The sequence below is a fragment of the Rhinoderma darwinii genome, chromosome 2 (genome assembly GCF_050947455.1).
Source record: "Rhinoderma darwinii isolate aRhiDar2 chromosome 2, aRhiDar2.hap1, whole genome shotgun sequence".
Taxonomy (NCBI): domain Eukaryota; kingdom Metazoa; phylum Chordata; class Amphibia; order Anura; family Rhinodermatidae; genus Rhinoderma; species Rhinoderma darwinii.
Window position 1 is genome coordinate 434,483,438 of NC_134688.1, and position 22,802 is coordinate 434,506,239.

The 22,802-nt window shown below is 43.6% G+C and overlaps 1 long non-coding RNA gene across 1 annotated transcript; it reads right to left on the bottom strand.

Moving 5' to 3' along the window:
- Positions 1–653: 653 nt before the first annotated feature.
- On the bottom strand, positions 654–20,553 carry LOC142741523 (uncharacterized). Its single transcript, XR_012881172.1, has 3 exons — positions 20,483–20,553; positions 1,186–1,241; positions 654–826 (listed from the first exon to the last, which is right to left on the bottom strand). It is a non-coding gene; the product is annotated as an uncharacterized LOC142741523 (long non-coding RNA).
- Between the last annotated feature and the right edge of the window lie 2,249 nt (positions 20,554–22,802).

Here is a 22,802-nt window from a genome sequence, read left to right on the forward strand (position 1 = left end):
ACGGTCGTGTGCATGAGGCATTGGAGTCAAAGGTACTCGGCTAGCCCAAGGACTTTGGTGCCTCTAGCTAGCTTGGTGGTTTATTCTCTGGATAACATTAGCGAAATGGGAACCAGAAAAATGAATGGGAGGTAGGAGATACGGTCAAACTGTTCAGGGTTCTGGTTGGCTGAATGTAGCAGAGTCGGGTTGGTAGTACAAAAGCCGCAGTCAGGAGAGTTTTTAGGCAATCCAGGGTTCAATAACAATAATGTAACAGACCTGAGTATGCAGTACAAGGGCTATTCTGACAGAGAAGTCAAGGGCAGAAAACAGGTCACAAAACAAAGTTCAAGTTCAGGATCTAAAAACCAGGTTGGGGAAACGAATCACTATAACTGGCACTGGGGCAAGCATGTTTGAGATCTCAATAGAGCGCTTAGGGGGTGGCCGTGTGCTCTGTGCACGTGCTGCCCGACGTCCCTGCCAGCTCCGTCAAGAGATTCATTGCGGCAGTGGCTGGCAGCCCTGGACTATGATGAGGTATGTATATTACTGTGTGTATAGATTTTTGCAAGCCCCATTTAGATAAAACTAACAGTTGCAGAAATTTCATTGAGATCAGCTTTTCAAAAAATATTTTGTTCACATTCATTTAGGTTTTTATTTCCCTACCACAAATCAATAGTTTCATGTAATAATCACAGATGTAGCTGAAGTTCCTCAGGCCTTTGACAAAAATGAGCCAAACCAGTCCTTCCCATTATATCCTCATTTACAAATTCCTTTGGCTACGACCTTCCTTCCGGCTGGAAATTCCTCAAAGTGATGTGGACATTCCATGCATCTATAGATAGAATAGATGGGTGAGTATGTCTGCTCATAGATCACAATTGAGGATGCTCAGATAGACCCCCACATAAGCACATGAGAACTTTATAAGAAACCACTGCTACTAAGGTTGAGATGGTGGAACCAGTTATTATTGGTGTGGTATAGGAACAATTGTTAACAGCCCCAATCACCTGATATCATTGGGTAATACTGCCATCAGTGACCACTGAACAATATTTATATATACTTCCCCCTACATTACTAATAAAAAACATGACTAGATTAGGTTCAAGCCTCATCACCATGGTACACATATTCTCTACCCCTTCCTTGGAAAGCCCCTTCAACATCTGAGAATCAAGACTTTCTTACACAAATGCAGACACATTTAAGTGTGGTTCCTACTTCTCTGGTAGCAATGCAAAGTCCTAAAAGTAAAAAAACAACTAATAATATCTGCACATGATGTAATTCTTGTTTTTCAACCTAAAACCTACAAAGAATTATGTTAAAGAATTTGATCATTTATCAAAACAATAGTAGTACAATTCATCACGAAATGAACAATTGTGTATCTGACCCTCAAAGTTCAACAGAATACATCATGATAGTAGTATGTTCCCATGTTGCTCTATTTATTACTGTCTGCTGCTACGATTTTCTCTCCTTTCCAGACTCTGCTATCCATTGCTATGATTGACTAATTAAGTGAGTATGACACAGAGAGATGATGATAGATAGATAGATAGATAGATAGATAGATAGATAGATAGATAGATAGATAGATAGATAGATAGATAGATAGATAGATAGATAGATAGATAGATAGATAGATAGATAGATCATACCTCCCAACTTTTGAATTCGGAAAAGAGGGACATTTTAAGCCCCGCCCCTAACCACGCCCAATATCCCGCATAAACACATCAAATCACGGCCAGATCCTTCTGCAAATAACACGCGCAAATTCTCACTGCGGATCTACAAACTGTCTGGATATCACCAATATTATGGATCAGGTTATGTTGTCTTTATGTTACTTTTCCTATTTTGGGTATAACATTTGCTCATCACGGCGGCAGCAGCTCCAGGACAAACCAAAAGGCTGAGAACAAAGAAAGTCCAGAGGGAGACCCTGAGTTTGATGACTTTTCAATTGACTGGTAGCAGAGTTACATGATGGGGATTTTTTTTTTCCAGTTGTGTAACTCTGCAACCTGTCAATGGAAAAATCATCCACCAGAGCCCCCCTGTAGATAGCTCCAGATACAGCCCCCCTATAGATAGCTCCAGACACAGCCCCCCTGTACATAGCGCCAGATACAGCCCCCTGTAGCTACAAATGAGATTTGCACAACATTGTGGAGGAATATTGGACCATTTCTGCCTGCAAATGTGTTTCAGTTCACCATTATTTCCAAGATGCATTGCATGCACAGCCCTTTTCAGGTCATGAAACAGAACCCTGATAGGGTTAAAGGGGTTGTCCCAAGTTGATAAATGGAGCTATAAAGCTCCCCCATGTAAAAATAAGAAGAATTCTAATTACCTGTCCGTCGTCCAGCGATGTCGTTTTCTTGATATCGTTGATTGAAGTTGCGGTCGGTCCCTCTTTGTATCCTGCTCGTTGCCTAGGTTCCCGGCCACCGCTATTTACATTTAGCGGTGGCCGCGCATGCGTAATGACATCCTCTGCGTCAGGAGCAGAGGATGTCATTTACTCATGAACGCGCATCTCGGCGCATCTCGGCGCATGCGATGCAAGGAGATGAAGTGGAAGGCACCCGTCGCGAGAAGTCTGCGCTCCGCTAAAGGTAAGTGTGTGTGTGTGTGTGTGTGTCTGTGTTTGTGTATATATGGGTGTGTTTGTGTATATGTGTGTGTGTTTATGTGTGAGTGTATATATGGGTGTATTTGTGTGTATATGTTTGTGTATATTTTTGTGTTTGTGTATATTTGTGTGTGTGTATATATGGGTGTGTTTGTGTATATGTTTGTGTGTGTGTTTTTGTATATGTGTGGGTTTGTGTATGTGTTTGTGTATATATGGGTGTGTTTGTGTACATATGTTTGTGTGTATATGTGTATATGTTTGTGTGTATATGTGTGTGTGCTTTTTTGGTGTGTTTATGTGTGTGTGTTTGTGTATATATGGGTGTGTTTGTGTATATGTGTGTGTGTGTGTATATATGGGTGTGTTTGTGTATATATGTATATGTTTGTGTATATGTGGGTTTGTTTGTGTACATGTGTTTGTGTATATGTTTGTGTGTATATGTGTGTTTGTGTATATGTTTGTGTGTGTGTTTGTGTGTTTATGTGTGTGTGTGTTTGTGTATGTGGGTGTGTTTGTGCATATGTTTGTGTGTATATGTTTGTGTGTTTTTGTATATGTATGTGTGTATATGTGTGTGTTTGTGTATATATGGGTGTGTTTGTGCATATGTGTATATGTATGCATATGTGTGTGTGTATATGTGTGTGTGTGTGTTTGTGTATATATGGGTGTGTTTGTGCATATGTGTATAGGTTTGTGTGTATATGTTTGTGTGTGTTTTTGTATACGTGTGTGTTTGTGTATATGTGTGTGTGTTTGTGTATATATGTGTGTGTGTGTATATGTTTGTGTATATGTTTGTGTATATATGGGTGTGTTTGTGTACATGTGTTTGTGTATATGTGTGTGTGTATATGTGTGTGTATATGTGTTTATGTGTGTGTTTGTGTAATATATGGGTGTGTGTTTATATGTGTTTGTGTATATGTTTGTGTGTGGTTGTTTGTGTGTGTGTGTAGGTGAGTATAAGTATCGGTATTGTTCACATTGCTAACTTTTTTTTAATGTTGTTGCAGATTTTGATGTACCGATTGGACTACATCTTCGATTCGTTGGACTACTGCGTAGATCTACGTTTTTTGAAAATTTTAATAAAATGGTTAACGAGGGTTTTGTTGGGGATTTCTTATTTCAATAAAAAAAAATTGTCTTTGTGTTTTTTTTTCAAACTTTATTAGTGCCTAGATAATGGCAGTTGGCTGATTGACAGCGTCCATTATTAAGGCGGTACTTAGTGTTAGCCGGTGCAGAGGCTAGCACTAACCACCAATTATTACCCCGGTACCCACCACCACCAGGGGTGCCGGGAAGAGCTTGGTACGATCCAGTACCCGACCATCTGTTGTGATGGTCGGGTACTGGGGCGGCCGTAGGCTGGTATTATGAGGCTGGGAAGGGCCAAAAACAGTGGACCTTCCCACCCTTGTAATGCTAGGCTGCTGCTGCTGTGTTGTATCGGGCTGGTTATAAAAATGGGGGGGACCCCACGTCGTTTTTTTGTAAAATGTAACAATAGACGTTGGGTCCCCCACATTTTTAATAACCAGCCATATACAAGGCCGCAGCAGTCTGGCATTACACGGGTGGGAAGGGCCACTGGTTTAGTACATTCCCAGGCTAATAACACTGTGTTGTTTGTGGCTGGTTATGATAAATTGGGTGGAACCCCATGTCTTTTTAATAAAAATAATAAATAAATAATAAAAAAAAATGACGTGGGGTCCCCCCCCATTTTTATAACCAGCCAGATACAACACAGCAGCAGCAGCCTAGCATTACAAGGGTGGGAAGGTCCACTGTTTTTGGCCCTTCCCAGCCTCATAATACCAGCCTGCGGCCGCCCCAGAGCCCGACCATCACAACAGGTGGTCGGGTACTGGATCGTACCTGGCTCTTCCCGGCACCCCTGGTGGTGGTGGGTACCGGGGTAATAATGGTGGTTAGTGTTAGCCTCTGTACCGGCTAACACTAAGCCTCCCCTTAGTAATGGATGTTGTCACTCAGACAGCGGCCATTACTAAAGTGATAGTAATAAAACTTGAAAAGAAAAGACAAAGATATAGATAAAATATTTTATTGAAATAAAGCACCCCCAACACAACCCTCATTAACCATTTTATTGATGAAAAAAAAAGCGTCATCTAAGTAGTCCTCGAAACCGACGTAGTCCAAACACCAAACCTGTAAAAAATCTAAAATATAAAAAAAAAAAAATGAAATAAAACATGTCGTAGGCTTACTTTAACTTTCATGTGTGATACTGACTATTATACCATGTATAGAAGCCTACGGCAAAGTTGGCTTAGATACAGGGCGCCAGCAGACAGTATCATACATGGCCATACAGACATATATACAAACAAACATACATGCAAACATACATGCACGTATACACATACAAACATGAAAACATACATACAAACATACATACATGCAAACATACCTACATGAAAACACATACATGAAAACATACACACATACAAACATGACAACATACATACATACATACATGCAAACATACATACATGAAAACATACATACATGCAAACATACATGCACATATACACATACAAACATGACAACATACATACATGAAAACACATACATGAAAACATACAAACATGACAACATACATACAAGAAAACATACATACAAGAAAACATACATACATGCAAACATACATACATGAAAACATACATACATGAAAACATACATACATGAAAACATACATGCACATATACACATACATGCACATACAAACATACATACAAGCAAACATACATACAAGCAAACATACAAGCAAACATACTTACATGCAAACATACATACATACAAGCAAGCAAGCATACATACATACATACAAGCAAACATACATACAAGCAAACATACATGCACATATACACATACATGCACATATACACATACAAACATGCAAACATACATACATACTTACATACAAGCAAACATACATAAAAGCAAACATACGTATATGCAAACATACATACATGCAAACATACATACAAGCAAACATACATACAAGCAAACATACAAGCAAACATACATACATACATGCAAACATACATGCATGAAAACATATACATACATACATACATACATACAAGCAAACATACATACCTACAAGCAAACATACATACAAGCAAACATACATACAAGCAAACATACAAGCAAACATACATACATGCAAACATACATGCATGAAAACATATACATACATACATACATACAAGCAAACATACATACCTACAAGCAAACATACATACAAGCAAACATACATACAAGCAAACATACATACAAGCAAACATACAAGCAAACATATATACATGCAAACATACATACATACATACAAGCAAGCATACATACATACATACAAGCAAACATACATACAAGGAAAAATACATGCACATATACACATACATGCACATATACACATACAAATATGCAAACATACATACAAGCAAACATACATACAAGCAAACATACATACAAGCAAACATACATACAAGCAAACATACATATATGCAAACATACATACATGCAAACATACATACATGCAAACATACATGCACATATACACATACAAACATGACAACATACATACAAGAAAACATATACATACATACATACATACATACCAACATACATAACAACATACATACAAAAATAAACTCACCTAAGACGTTCCCACGAAGAGCTGAACGGTCCCGTCACTTTTCTTCTCCCATTCACAATAACAGAGCGGTGGGCGCAGATGAAGTAATCACGTGTGCCTGATATGATTACGTCATCTGCGCCACAACGCATTGTTACTATGAATGCGAGCGGTGCCAAGAAGAAGGAAGATGGCAAGTGACAGGACCGTTCAGAGCGCCGTTAGAACGTCTTAGGTGATTATTATTTTATTTTATATATTTTTAGTTGTTCGCCGGGTGCTGATGAAGCACCGATGCGGCGGGTACAAAAATGTAGTGACAGGGTGGGGGAGGGAAAAGTGGCTAGCCGAAACGGGGTGAATGTAGTGTAGTGTAGTGTAGTGTAGTGTAATGTAGTATAGTGTATTGTAGGGTTGATGACATTCACGGTAAGTTCGTCTCAATCGGGCTTACCATGCCCGCTTGAGACGAACATTCTCCCGATGTTGCTAGAACTACAGTATCTAGCAACATCGGGAGCGCGCACACTGCAGAGCAGAGCGGCTTGAGTGACATCGAGCCGCTCATGCCCCTTTTTAGAAAAGATAACCAGCACTTGCTGAGTTATCAAGTGTAAAAAAAAGGCACTTAGGAAATGAATTTTTTTTTTAACACCAAATGTTTTAAAATTCATTTCCTGCTTAGAATGTATAAAAAAAAAAAATTTGAGTCAACTTGGGACAACCCCTTTAAGGTCAGGACCGTGACTTAGCCATTCTTACAACACAAATCGTATACACCCATGCTTTAGTTGATTTATTTGTGTGCTTTGCGTCACTATCCTAATACATCACCCATACCTCCCAACTTTCAAGTATTCCATTTTTTTCCCTTTCCACACCTCTAACCCCACCCATACACAACCGATTCATCACACACAATATCATGCTCCCATAGTGCCTCCCCACAGTATAATGCCCCCATAGAACCCCCCACAGAGTATAAACTGCCTATAGCTGTCCCCTACACAGTATAATGCCCCATTGTGCCTCCCATACAGTATAATAGCAAATAGCTGCCCCCATACAATATAATGCCTCCATAGCTATCCCATACAGTATAATGCCCACACAGATGCCCCCATACAGTATAATTCCCATACAAATGCCCCCATGCAGTATAATGACCCCATAGTTGCCCCCGTACAGTATGATGCCCAATAGCTGCCCCATACAGTATAATGCCCCCACAGCTGCTCCATACAGTATAATGCCCCTATAGCTGCCCCCATGCAGTATAATGCCCCCATAGCTGTCCCCATATATTATAATGCCCCCTTAGCTGCCCCATACCGTATAATGCCCCATAGCTGCCCCATATAGTATAATGCCGCCTTAGCTGCCCCATACAGTATAATGCCCTCTTAGCTGCCCCTAGTGCCAGTGCCCACATATAAAGTGCCAGTACCCACATACATAGTGCCACAGTGTTCCCTGTAGATAGTGCCCATATATTGCTACAGTGTCCATGTAGATAATGCCACAACCCCCTTCCCTCTAGGAGCAGAAGCCCCAGCCAGAGCATCGTCCATGCTGGGGCCGGAGATTCCACTCCAGGAGGATCCCCTGGCGTTACTGTCCCTCTTGGAGCGGAATTCCCAGCCAGAGCGTCAGCCATGCTGTGGCTGTGGATTCCGCTTCAGAAGGAGCCCCTGAACTCACTGTCCCTATATAAATTACGCTCCTTCAAGAGCGGAATCCTTGGCCAGAGCATCGGCCACGCTCTGACAGGGGATTACGCTCCAGGAGGAGCCCCTGACGTCACTGTCCATATATGGAAAGCAACATCAGGGGTTCCCTGTAGGAACGGAATCCTGGCCATAGTGTCAGCAACGCTCTGGCATTGGATTCCGCTCCATGAGTAGCCCCTGACATCACTGTCCTTATATTGGGGAGTGACGCCAGGGGTTTCATCTAGGAACGGAATCCTAGGCCAGAGCTCTGGCAGGGGATTCCGCTCCAGGAGGTGCTCCTGATGTCACTGTCCATATATGGACGCTCTGGCAAGGGATTCTGCTCCATTAATAGCCCCTGATGTCACTGTCCATATATGGACAATGACATCAGGGGTTCCCTCTAGGAACGGAATCCCTCTAGTTCCTGTTCCTTGCATTTCCATACCATCCTGGTCGAGCACTGTGCTGTGCCAAAGTTGTGTCGTGCTGTATCCACGTCTGACCTGTTTCACCTCGCCTGACGTCTACCTGCGGCCTTGTCCAAGCCGAGCCTGCCCTGCTGCAGTCTGAGCTGCCACAGGTACCTATATGAACTATAGACATTCACCTGCTCCCTGTTGGCCAGCTGCCTTACCAACAAGGCGGTATGGGCCAGCGGGACCACAGACCCTTCGTGACAATTAGGCAGCCCCTTTTTAGATCATGGCACAGAGCCCTCTATAGATGCTGCCACAGTGCTTTCTATATATACTGCTACAGTGCCCTCTGTAGATAATGCCACAGTGCCCTCTGTAGATAATGCCACAGTGCCCTCTGTAGATAATGCCACAGTACCCTCCATAGATAATGCCACAGTGCCCTCTGTAGATAATGCCACAGTACCCTCTGTAGATAATGCCACACACCCCAAGATAATGCCACAGTGTCCTGTGTAGATACTCCCACACACCCACCCATAGATAATGCCACAGTGCCCTCTGTAGATAATGCCACATTACCCTCTGTAAATAATGCCACAGTGCCCTCTGTAGATAATGCCACAGTGTCTTCTGTAGATAATGCCACAGTGCCCTCTGTAGATAATGCCACAGTACCCTCTGTAGATAATGCCACAGTGCCCTCTGTAGATAATTCCACAGACCCCTCTGTAGATAATTCCTCAGTGCCCTCTGTAGATAATTCCATAGTGGCCTCTGTAGATGCTGCCACAGTGGCCTCTGTAAATGCGGCCACAGTGCCCTCTGTAGATGCTGCCACAGTGCCCTCTGTAGATAATGCCACAGTGCTCTCTGTAGATGCTGCCACAGTGCCCTCTGTAGATAATTCCACAGAGCCCTCTGTAGGTAATTCCTCAGTGCCCTCTGTAGATAATTCCATAGTGGCCTCTGTAAATGCGGCCACAGTGCCCTATGTAGATGCTGACACAGTGCCCTCTGTAGATGCTGCCACAGTGCCCTCTGTAGATGCTGCCACAGTGCCCTCTGTAGATGCTGCCACAGTGCCCTCTGCAGATAATGCCACACACACTCCTTGTACATAGTGCCACAGACACCCCCTGTAGATAGCTCCATTGGGGCTCCCTGTAGGAGTGGAATCCCCAGCCAGAGCGTTGCCAACGCTTTGGCCAGGGATTCCTCTGCTGGAGAAGCCCCTGATGTCACTGTCCATACACAGTGATGTCAGGAGATCCTCCTGGACTGGAATGTGATGTCAGGGGCAACCCCAGAGCCGGTGTCCCAGAGCGGAGCACTAGTATAGGCTCTGCTCCGGAACTCTTGGGAAGTAACTGACATCAGTGTCCATATATGAACAGTGATGTAAGGGGCTTGCCCAGACCTGGAGTCCCAGAGCAGAGCCGCTTCGAGCACTCTGCCTCAGATTCCAGCTCTGCTCCTGACATCACTGTTCATATATGGACAAAGATGTAAGGGGCAACCCCAGAGCTGTAGTCCCGGGTAGAGCGCTACTCGCGATCCTACTGGGACTCCAGCCGTGCTCCTGACATCACTTTCCAGCTCTGGGGAAGCCCTAGACATCGCTGTCCATATGTGGACAGCGATGTCAAGGGATTCCACAGAGTCCTGGAGCACAACCTATACTAGCGCTCTGCCCGGGACTCCGGCTCTGGAGAAGCACCAGACATCGCGTGTCCGTATATGGACAGCGATGTCAGGGAATTCCACAGAGTCCCGGAGCAGAGCCTATACTAGCGCTCTGCCCAGGACTCCGCTCTGGGGAAGACCCTGACAAAACTGTCCATATATGGACAGCGATGTCAGGGAATTCCACAGAGTCCCGGAGCAGAGCCTATATTAGTGCTCTCCCGGGACTCAGGCTCTGGGGAAGCCCCAGACATCGCGTGTCTATTCATGGACAGTGATGTCAGGGGATTCCACAGAGTCCCAAAGCAGAGTCTATGCTAGGGCTCTGCCCGGAACTCCGCTCTGGGGAATACCCAGACAACACTGTCCATATATGGACAGCGATGTCGGGGAATTCCGCAGAATCCCAGAGCAGAGCCTATACTAGCACTCTGCTCGGGACTCCACTCTGGGGAAGACCCTGACAAAACTGTCCATATATGGACAGCAATTTCAGGGAATTCCACAGAGTCCCGAAGCAGAGCCTATACTAGTGGCTCTGTGTCCCACGGGCCGCAGATGACAGCCTCAGGGGCGGCATGCAAACCGCGGGCAGCGTGCTTGAGACCCCTGCTCTAGAGGCATGGTTTAATAGGAGCACAAAGATGGCAGATGGCAGACATCATTACTGTGAAGTGTCAGCCTGTGAGCCCGCTCCATACTTCTGCTACCCGGCTATGACGTAGCTATACATCAAATGTAGGGAAGGGGTTAAAAAGACATTGACTGCTGCCCTTTACATTCTCCTATATAATGTTTTGACACCTTTCATTTCATTGTTCCCTCAATGATCACAAGGCATCTAGCTCCCTGAGGAAACGTAGCAGCCCCAAACCATGATGCTCCCACCACCATGCTTTACAGTTGGGATGAGGTTTTGGTGTTGGTGTGTAGTGTTTTTTATACTCCAAAAATAGCATTGTGCATTTGTGCAAAAAAGTTAATCTGTTGTCTAATCTGTCAATAGAACTTTTTCCCAGGATTGTGAAACATCTGGGCAAACTTGTCTTGGGCAAACTTGAAACAGGCTGCAACTATTTTGGACAGCATCCTTCACTACATAACGCCACAGAAAAATAAGCAGCTCGCTGTGGGAGCACGGCTAAGTGACTTTCAGGTTTTTTAATTTTTATTGATGCAAATGGAGTAACTGTTAATTGAGGAGTAACTACTATATCGGACCTAACTACTGTAGGGGGACCCCTAACTACTATACAGGGGCACCAACCTACTATATGGGGAGGCCGAACTACTATATGGGGGCACTTAATTAGTTTGTGGGGCACCTTACTACTATATGTGGGCACCTAACTACTAGATGGGGGCACCTAAGTACTATATGAGGGGTACATTTAGAGAGGGATGGTGGAGGGGGTTGGGAAAAGAGGGTATAACATTAAAATACACCTTTTATTCAGTTGACTAAGATACTGCAGGGTGCACAAAATAAATAATATGGAGTGATATTCTCACTCTAAGGGCTTATTCAGACGAACGTGATATACGTCCGTGCAACGCGCATGATTTTCACGGGCCTCGCACGGACCTATGTTAGTCAATGGGGCCGTTCAGACAGTCATTGATTTTTACGCAGCATGTGTCCGCTGCATAAAACTCACGACATGTCCCATATCTGTGCGTTTCTCGCGCATCACGCACCCATTGAAGTCAATGGGTGCGTGAAAACCACGCACGGCACATGGACGCACTTCCGTGTGACGTGCATGATTCGCGCAACAGCAGTAAAAAGTATGAATGAAAACAGAAAAGCACCACATGCTTTTCTGTTTACAAACATACAAACAGAGTGTCAATGATGGCGGCTGTGCGAAAATCACGCAGCCACGCATCATACGCTGCTGACACACGGAGCTGTTATGTACCTTTTGCGCGTGCAAAATGGCGCATTTTTTTGCGCGCGCAAAAAATGCGGAGTTTTGTGCGCGCAAAAGGTACTTAACAGCTCCGTGTGTCAGCCGCATATGATGCGTGGCTGCGTGATTTTCGCACAGCCGCCATCATTATGACACTCTGTTTGTATGTTTGTAAACAGAAAGCACGTGGTGCTTTTCTGTTTTCATTCATACCTTTTACTGCTGTTGCGCGAATCACGCGCGTCACATGGAAGTGCTTTCAATGGGTGCGTGATGCGCGAACAACGCACAAATATAGAACACGTCGTGAGTTTTACGCAGCGGACACACGCTGCGTGAAACTCACGGCCAGTCTGCACAGCCCCATAGACTAACATAGGTCCGTGCGAGGCGCATGAAAATCACGCACGTTGCACGGACCTATTATACGTTCGTCTGAATAAGCCCTTAGGGATTAAAGGTTGGATATCCCCAGTTTAACAACCAACCAACCTAATTTGAAAAAGCCTCTTTTTGGGATCCAAGAATTCTTATTAATTATTTTGGCCCAAATGTATACCACTTATAGTGGATTATTTTTAGAAGAAAGGGGAACATTGTGGCAAGAACTATAGGATCAGATATGCTAGTAGCCTGGCTATAGTAGGTATAGTATACCATACAGGAATATGGTGAGTCGTTCCTTTAAAAACACCCTATCTAACTTGTCAGATCCCACTTGAATTGTTATATTATTTTGGAAAAAGTATATTTTTGAAACAAACTTTTTGATAACTTAATAAGTGGGAATGAGGAGGGATAGTGAATTAAATGGGCCTAAATTAGAGACTCAGTTGTGCAGACAGCAACTTTTCATTTACGTGCTGTAAAAAGAGAGCTAGAATATGCACTGACGATTTACAATAAAGTGGACTTCAATGATTAGTTGAAATGTCAGATAGTATTGAATTGAACTTCCAACAGAGGGTACAGCACATTGTATAGGTTTATTGCTTTCATACACTTTTATCCACTCTTGGAATCAGATGTTAATTATATTGGAACTTAAATATTGTCAGCATTGATGTTTGTAACTTAAGATTAGTGAAGTGACTATTTGGTTTGAAATGTTTCTTGCCTGTATTTCAACCACAGTCCTTCAGCTTTTTGATTACCGGAATGATACGAGACACTAAATTTGGTCACTATCGTTCATCACTTAAGGTGCTGCTGAGGGCGGGCTCATTAAAGCCTACCTGTGTGCTAGGTAGCACTCACGGCAAATCCGCTTCTCTTTAGTGGGAGCAGTGGTAGGTCAAACCACTTTCTCCCTGTGCATGATATGAGTTTGCCGATTGTCTACCGTGTTGACATGCAACTAGAAGAAGCCGAGACATACTCGGCGAAACGGGCCCCGGCTGTAGAACAGGGACAGATCTATTCAGGGATAGCTTAGAATTTGCTATATGGTTGTACCTAAGTACTATTCGGGTGCCTAACTACTATATGCGGGCACCTAACTACATTATGGGGGCACCTAACTTCTATATGGGGACCAAAAGAGCACTACTACTGTGTTGGCCCACAAAGAGGGACATTACTACTTTGGGGAATTATTACTGTTAGGACTTAAATGAGCCACTATTGCTGTTTAGGGGGCACTATTACTGTTTGAAACAGAAAAAGTGGTTACTATTACCGTGTGAGGTACCAAGATGGGCATTATCCCATCTAAGGTACTATGGATGTCGAGTTTGTGTAGAGGGTTGGAAATAGGTAGGGTGGATGCTGAAAAATCAAGGAGGAAAAGATGTCTGTGCTGAAAATTCTGCAGAGACAAGTCATGGCTGTAAGAGGTTGTCAGGGTGGTCTGTGCCAGATGAAGGAGAAAAGGGACAGTGAGTGACTCCAATCTGAGAAGATGTTTACTGTGAGTCACTGGATGTACTGTAACTACTATATTCACTTATATGGTCTGCAGAGCATCTGTGTAAAACTAGTACAGTATCTACAGATGTAGCCGTCTTTATCTTGACTTTCAACTAATTAAATACACAGTGGCAAGATCTTTTATCTTGACTTTCTCAATGACTTTTCAATGGCTTTTGTTGTGTGATATCATGCTGCAGCAAGTTATCAGAGTCAAGAAAAGATGGCTACATCCATGCCACTATATGGTCACTGTATTAATGGTAATATTGGTCTTTGAACAGTGGTTTTTATTCAGTAACAGTTTGGTGGATTCAGACAATATGTGGTGGTAATATGTGGTCATGGTGTGGTGGTTTTATTCAGTAACAGTATGGTGGTATTATTCAGTCACTATGTGGTAGTAATATGTGATTACCAGGTGGCGGTATTATTCAGTAACAGTATGGTAGTATTATTCAGTCACTATGTGGTGGGAATATGTGAACATGGTGTGACTGATTAATACCACCACATTGTTACTGAATAAAACAGTCGTCATGTGGAAGTAATATGTGGTTATGATGTGGATGTATTATTCAGTAACAGTACGGTGGTATTATTCAGTCATTATGTGATAGTAAATTATTATCACATAATGACTGAATAATATGTGGTTATGATGTGGAGTTATTATTCAGGAACAGTATGGTAATATTATGCAGTCACTAAGTGATGGTAGTATGTGGTCATGGTGTGGCAGTACTGTTTGTCCCTTGTAAAGTAGTAATATTGGTATACTGGGTTTTTGATATTTGTTCCTTGTATAGTGGATAGTAGTTTTATTTGGTGACTTAATGACTTTATTCACTGTGCAATAGTAAATATACGTGGTTTTTCCCTTGAGAAATATATGTGTTTCACTGGAGTGGTGACTTAATGACTGTATAATTTAGAGGTATATTATCATATATAGAAAATTGTCTTTTAGACTAGAAATGCCACTGGGGCCCTCGCATCCGAGCAACAGGCAGAAAGGTGGGCCGGGCAAGTGCAAAATTTGACCTGGGGCCCATAGGACTGTAGTTAAGCCCCTGATCAGTTAACAGCAACTTTTGGCTTTATTATTGTTGAATTACAACAAAATATTCCATACTACATAACAAAAAAAGAAAATCTCCCAAGTTAACATTATATTAACACGTTAGTCACTGCCCATAGTTGTTTCTACAGTGGCCACTAACGGGATTTATTTCGATGCAGTAGCCTTTTATGCATTAGAATAAATAATGCGGGGAGCAATTAAATCTCCCTGCTCTCAGCTACTGGAGGTAGCTGAGGGCTGGGAGCAGACATGTATGAACGGGCGAGATCGATATCAGTATCGATCCCGCTCGTTTAACCCCTGAGATGCGGCGCTCAATAGCGAGCACCGCATCTGAGTGGTTTTGGAGGGAGGGAGGGGGCTCCCTCTCTCACCCCACCGGCACCCTGCTATGTGATCGCAGGGGGCCGGTGTCTTCTATGGCAGCCAGGGGCGTAACTAGGAAACACTGGGCTCCATAGCAAACTTTTGACTGGGCCCCCCTCCCCTGGGTGCCTCACACAGCCCCCCTTGTAGAAAGTGCCCACCTGTAGATAGTCCAATACAGCACCCCCCCTGTATATTGTGCTATACAGCCCACCTGTAGATTGTGCCATACAGCCCCCCTGTAGATTGTGCCATATAGCCCCCAGTAGACAGTGCTACACAGCCCCCTCTAGACGTGCTATAAAGCTCCCCCTGTAAACCGTTCTATACAGCCCGCCCTCCGTAGACAGTTCTATATAGCCCGCCCCAGTAGACAGTGCTTTACAGCCCACCAGTAGACAGTGCTATACAGCTCCCCTGTAGACAGAGCAATACAGCCCCCCTGTAAACAGTGCTATACAACCCCCCCTGTAGACAGTGCTATTCAACCCCCCCCCCTGTAGACAGTGCTATACAGCCCCCTGTAGACAGTGCTATACAGCCCCCCTGTAGACAGCACTATATAGCCCCCCTGCAGATAGTGCTATACAGCCCCTTGTAGACAATGCTATAAAGCCCCCCCTGTAGACTGTGCTATAAAGCCCCCCTGTAGCTAGTGCTATAAAGCCCCCCTGTAGACAGCGCTATACAGCCCCCCTGTAGACAGTTCAATACAGCCCCCTCGTAGAAAGTTCTATACAGCCCCACCTGTAGACAGTTCTATACAGCCCCCTGTAGAGAGTTCTATACAGCCCACCCTGTAGACAGTCCTATAGAGCCCCCCGTAAGCAGTGCTATACAGTCCCCCTGAAGGCAGTGCTATATAGCCCCCCTGTAGCCAGTGCTATATAGCCCCCCTATAAAGAGTGCTATTACAGATGCCCATACAGTGCTATACAGCCCCCCTTCTAGATAGCGTTCCCACCTCCCTTGTATATAGTATGATCTATCGCCCGCAAACAAAAAAATAATTATACACACCTAGGCCCTGGTCCCCTGACGAACAGAGCAGCTCCTCAATGCCGACGGGATCCTTGTGTAGGCCGGTGTGACCCAGTGATGTCATCATGCCGGCCTGCGCAGGAATCCTGACCCTGCGCCTGATAGGCTGCAGACCGAACATGGCCTGTAGCCTATGGTATCTCCCTGATCTGTCATAGTGTTTAATAGTATCTGCGTCCTAACGACGCAGATACTATTGAATTTGGAGTCGCTACCGCTCTAGCAGCCATAGTAGCTGCTAGCGGTGCCACCGGGAATGGGGGGTCGTCTCGGCAGGCGTCACGGGTCCCCTCACGCCACGGGCCCTATAGCAGCCGCTATGGCTGCTACAGTGGTAAATCTACTACATTATTTAACCCGCTCGGCGAACGCCGTAAAAAAATGAAACACCAAAAAATTTAAAAAAAACATTACTCAAACAACTAACAACCAGCTCTAAGGTCTTTTTCTGTTTGAGGGATAGTTCCTCTATCCATCTGTTCCAGTTCTAACAAAAAAAAAAATCCCCTTCCCCTTTACTTTGCGTCTAGTAATACGATCTTTCTAAAAGAATCACTCTATTCACAATATGGTGCCATTCTACTTCCCGTTGGAAATCTTTTGAGATCCATTCATGAATGATAACCAATCTTGCCAGAAACAAAATCTTTCTAATTAGTTTGCTACAACCACAGTCTTTCAGAAGACCGGAGATGCCAAAAAGAAATAGTGTCGGTTCTATTTGAACCTCTTTCTGAATTAATTTAGAAATAGATGCGGCTACTACACTCCAGTATCTACACCGCGTTCCAAATTATTATGCAAATGTTATTTTTCACTGATTTTCCTAAATAGTCGATGCAAATGACAGTCAGTATAATCTTCAAGCCATCAACCGTTGGAGTATAATGCAAATTTTATTGAACAAATCTCCTAATGATAACAGATTTTTTTTAGAAGTAAAAAACTCAAAATGCACTGTTTCACATTATTATGCACAACGGAGATCAAGAGAACTAAAATGGTCATTTGTTGAATTTGCAGCATCAGGAGGTCATATTTACAGAAATCAAAAGCTCTTTCAATAAAAAAAAACGTAACAGGCCAAGTTACATGTTAACATAGGACCCCTTCTTTGATATCACCTTCACAATTCTTACATCCATTGAATTTGTGAGTATTTGGACAGTTTCTGCTTGAATGTCTTTTCAGGATGTCAGAATAGCCTCCCAGAGCTTCTGTTTCGATGTGAACTGCCTCCCACCCTCATAGATATTTTGCTTGAGGATGCTCCAAACGTTCTCAATAGGGTTGAGGTCAGGGGAACATGGGGGCCACACCATGAGTTTCTCTCCTTTTATGCCCAGAGCAGCCAATTACACAGAGGTATTATTTGCAGCATGAGATGGTGCATTGTCATGCATGAAGATAATTTTGTTACGGAAGGCACGGTTCTTCTTTTTGTACCCCGGAAGAAAGTGGTCAGTCATAAACTCTACGTACTTTGCAGAGGTCATTTTCACACCGTCAGGGACCCTAAAGGGGCCTACCAGCTCTCTCCCCATGATTCCAGCCCAAAACATGACTCTGCCACCTCCTTGCTGACATCGCAGCCTTGTTGGGACATGGTGGCCATTCACCAACCATCCACTACTCCATCCATCTGGACCATCAGGGGGTTGCACGGCACTCATCAGTAAACAACACGGTTTGAAAATTAGTCTTCATGTATTTCTGAGCCCACTGCAACCGTTTCTGCTTGTGAGCATTGTTTAGGGGTGGCCGAATAATAGCTTTATGCACACTTGCAAACCTCTGGAGGATCCTACACCTTGAGGTTCGTGGGACTCCAGAGGCACCAGCGGCTTCAAATACCTGTTTGCTGCTTTGCAATGGCATTTTAGCAGCTGCTCTCCTAATCCTATTAATTTGTCTGGCAGAAACCTTCCTCATTATGCTTTTATCTGAACGAACCCGTCTGTGTTCTGAATCAGCCACAAATCTTTCCACAGTACGATGATCACGCCTACGTTTTCTTGAAATATCCAATGTTTTCATACCTTGTCCAAGGTATTGCACTATTTCACGCTTTTCGGCAGCAGAGAGATCCTTTTTCTTTCACATATTGCTTGAAACCTGTGGCCTGCTTAATAATGTGGAACGTCCTTCTTCAGTAGTTTTCCTTTGAATGGGAACACCTGGCAAACTAATTATCACAGGTGTCTGAGATTGATTACAATGATCCAAAGAGCCCTAAGACACAATACCATCCATGAGTTTGATTGAAAAACTAATAATTAAATGTTTATTACACTTAAATCCAATGTGCATAGTAATTTGGAACACGGTGTATGTAGCTTGGGACAACTCCACAACAAGTGGATGAGATCCGCTTGATGTATACCACATTACTGACAATTATCATTATTCCTTAACCCCATAACCTTTAAAAACTTCGGTGAATAATAAAGTCTATGATTGATCATAAAACAAATAAATCGGTGATCGTGATTTAATGATGCTTCTCCAATATGTTTATAAACTAACCCCCAATCGATCCTTATCCCTTGTGATTTAATATTATTTCCTTCATCCCCTAAAATAAATATTTAATATAGTGAGGACAAAAATCCTTTCTTACTTTTTAAACATTCTAGTGATTGAAAATCTCTAAGAACGAACCGTGATTTATATTTAATGGCCAAAAAGGCCTATTTAATTTAAAAATATCTAAACAGACCGTAATCAGGGACCTTGTACAGTCTGTGCAGTTTCACAAAAGTTTTTAGTTTGTGATATCCTTGTGATGTGATGCTTTTTCGAAAACCACTCTAATGTGCAAGTTAAAGAAGTGCTTAATGGGCATACAACACAAATTTCCCAGCCAAACAATTTATCTTAAAGGGTTATTCCCAAGTTGAGTCTTTTTTTTCTTAATACATTCTAAACATAAATAAAAATTTAAATATATTGCTCTAAAAAATTTTAATATTAATTTCCTAACTCCCTTTTTTCTCAACTAGATAATGCAGCTACTGCTGGTTATGTTTTCTAAAAGGGGGCGTGAGCGGCTTGATCTCAATCAAGCCGCTCTACCCCTTTAGTGCGCGCTCCCGGCGTCGTTTGATAATGTCGCTTTTGCTACACCCCCCACCATCCCTGTAGCTAACTCCATTGGGACTCCTTCTAGTGTAGTTTCCGACGCTCTGGCCGGGAATTCCTGTCCTGGAGAAGCCCCTGACTGTCGGGTCCGTGGTGCAAGCTGCACATAAATCATCTGTATGAGACGGCGTTCTGCTCGGTCTCCTGTGCTCCTGTTGGCAGTACAGAAGCCCGCACTCATACAGGGCTGGCTTCCTTACAGCAGATGGGAGCATAGGAGACCGAGCAGGACGTTGTCTCATACAGCTGATTTATGCGCAGCTTATACCACGGACAGCGGCCAGTCCATGTTACATACCAGTTCTGATAAGGACTCAGCTAAATCGGCTGGCCTTTACTGATTTGACGAGTACTGGACGGCTCCAGGGATACTGTGCATGCCTGGGGGCCGTCCTATAGACTTAAATAGAACTCAAAAGAGGTGGTCGGGCAGGGAGCTACTGCACATGCTCTAGTGCGTTCCCGAGATCCCCGCCATCCTCACTGCAAAATAAAGAGGTAGAACAGCGTAAGCGCGGCCACCGCTAGAGCAAAGCGGTGGTGGCCGGATCCCTAGGCAACCAGCAATAAACAAAGAGGGTCTGTCAGTAAGATGGAGCCAGGATATCACGTAAAGTACAGCATTTAAAAAAAAGAAGGTATTTACAAAAATGCCTAATTTTATGTTTTTAAGCTTTATAGGTATATTTATCAAGATGGGAACACCCCTTTAAAGTCTATCTTAAAGTGGACAAAGTGTGGCACCTCTCATGATATGGGGCAGTATGCCTGGTACAGCAAATACAGTATGAACAAAACATTCCAAGGTCTCATAGTAATTATACCAAACAATAAGATCAGTTTAAGACATGTTAGTAAATGCAGTAGGATGGTGACAGCAGTAAGACCTCACCTGGAGCCGCAGTGCAAAGACAGGTGGGCGCTGTTTCTGAAAAAAACGGATTCTTTTTTTTCTAATCCCGGACAACCACTTTGAGTTGCAGGACTGGGACTTGTATTGTGAACCTGTGTATTGATAACCTGTGTTATCACAAAATGCCAATTATATTCCACCTTATTCTTACCTACAGCTTCAAGCAGACGTTAGATGTTCTCCATGTTCATTAGCAAATTGCAAATATCCAATATCTATATCTGCATGTGCAGGCCATTGTATAGCCAGACTTTTCGGATTGTACCCTAGATATTGTCACAGGTCATACTGTATTTGGGGTTTATAACTTTCTTTTAAAAAAAAGAAAAAAAAACACTGCAAAAGGCACAACACAAACTGACTGGTAAAGGGGTATAACCATCTTAGGAAGTGATGGCACATCCCTAGGATACTTCCCAATTCTAAGAATGCACTGCAGATCCTTCACAGTTCTTCCCTCTATAATGGACTATAATGGACTGTTAGAGAGCACAGGGACCATATACCGTTCTTGCATGGTTGCCCTCTGCTGTCTATATGCCTCTGCACTAAATGTTCGGTTCTGTTCACATCTGCCTCATTCTTCCCGTTTATAATGGAAACCCTGATGCTCTGCTGGAACCTTCATACAACGGATACTAATGGTGCCCAACAGACCCCCATTGACTTTAATGTAGTCCATTGGGGGTTACACCGTGGTGTCTGTAGACTTGATGGCAAGAATAGCTTTGTATGCTGCATTCTTCTTGCCATTGAATTTGAGGGAGGCTCTGTGTGTGTTTTGCCGCACACATGCTTACCCCTATGGATAAGTCACATACATTGATCAATTGGAAGTACAAGCAAAATACATAGAGATCAATGTAGGTGTTTTGTCCAAAGACTCAGCAGTGTGGGAAAGCAAGCGAGAAACACGCTGCCCAAATAGCGTTGATCTCCAAGAACTCTGAGACTTTGACATTTTCTGACATTTTTGGCGTGATTTCCACGTCAAAAACAGTGCCAAATAACTCAGTGTGAACAGGGCCTTATGGTTTCAGAAAATAAAGCCTTTAAAGTTACGTAATTTTACAATATATTTTCTGTATCAATTTCTCACAGAGATCTGTTTGCTGTCATTCAATAGAAACCTACATTGTTTACTTCCAGTGCGTAAAAATCTATCCTCGACATGGATACACAGGTCCACGGCTCGTAACAAGACACATCTCTGATACAAGTGCTGTAAGGGTATGTTCACACGCACTGTTTTCAGGCGTAATTCGGGCGTTTTACGCCTCGAATTACGCCTGAAAAGACGGCTCCATTACGCCTGCAAACATCTGCCCATTGCTTGCAATGGGTTTTACGATGTTCTGTTCAGACAAGGTGTAATTTTACGCGTCGCTGTCAAAAGATGGTGCGTAAAAATACGCCCGCGTCAAAGAAGTGCAGGACACTTCTCGGGACGTTTTTGGAGCCATTTTTCATTGACTCCATTGAAAAACAGCTCCAATAACGTCCGTAAAAGATGCTGCGAAAAACGCTAGTACTTGCAAGAACGTCTGAAATTCAGGAGCTGTTTTCGCCTGAAAACAGCTCCGTAATTTCAGACGTATTTTGCTACAGCGTGTGAACATACCCTAAGGGTATGTTCACACGGCGAGGGTCCGTAACGGCTGAAATTACGGGGATGTTTCAGCCTGAAAACATCCCCGTAATTTCAGCCGTACCGGCATGTGCAGGCGCTTGAACGCCGCGTCAATTACGGCCGTAATTAGCGCTGCTATTCATTGGAGTCAATGAATAGCGGCTCCAATTACGGCCAAAGAAGTGACAGGTCACTTCTTTGACGCGGGCGTCTATTTGCGCGCCGTCATTTGACAGCGGCGCGTAAATATACGCCTCGTGTGAACAGACAAACGTCTGCCCATTGCTTTCAATGGGCAGATGTTTGTCAGCGCTATTGAGGCGCTATTTTCGGGCGTAATTCGGGGCAAAAACGCCCGATTTACGTCCGTAAATAGGCCGTGTGAACATAGCCTTAGGGTATGTTCACACGGCGAGGGTCCGTAACGGCTGAAATTACGGGGATGTTTCAGCCTGAAAACATCCCCGTAATTTCAGCCGTACCGGCATGTGCAGGCGCTTGAACGCCGCGTCAATTACGGCCGTAATTAGCGCTGCTATTCATTGGAGTCAATGAATAGCGGCTCCAATTACGGCCAAAGAAGTGACAGGTCACTTCTTTGACGCGGGCGTCTATTTGCGCGCCGTCATTTGACAGCGGCGCGTAAATATACGCCTCGTGTGAACAGAC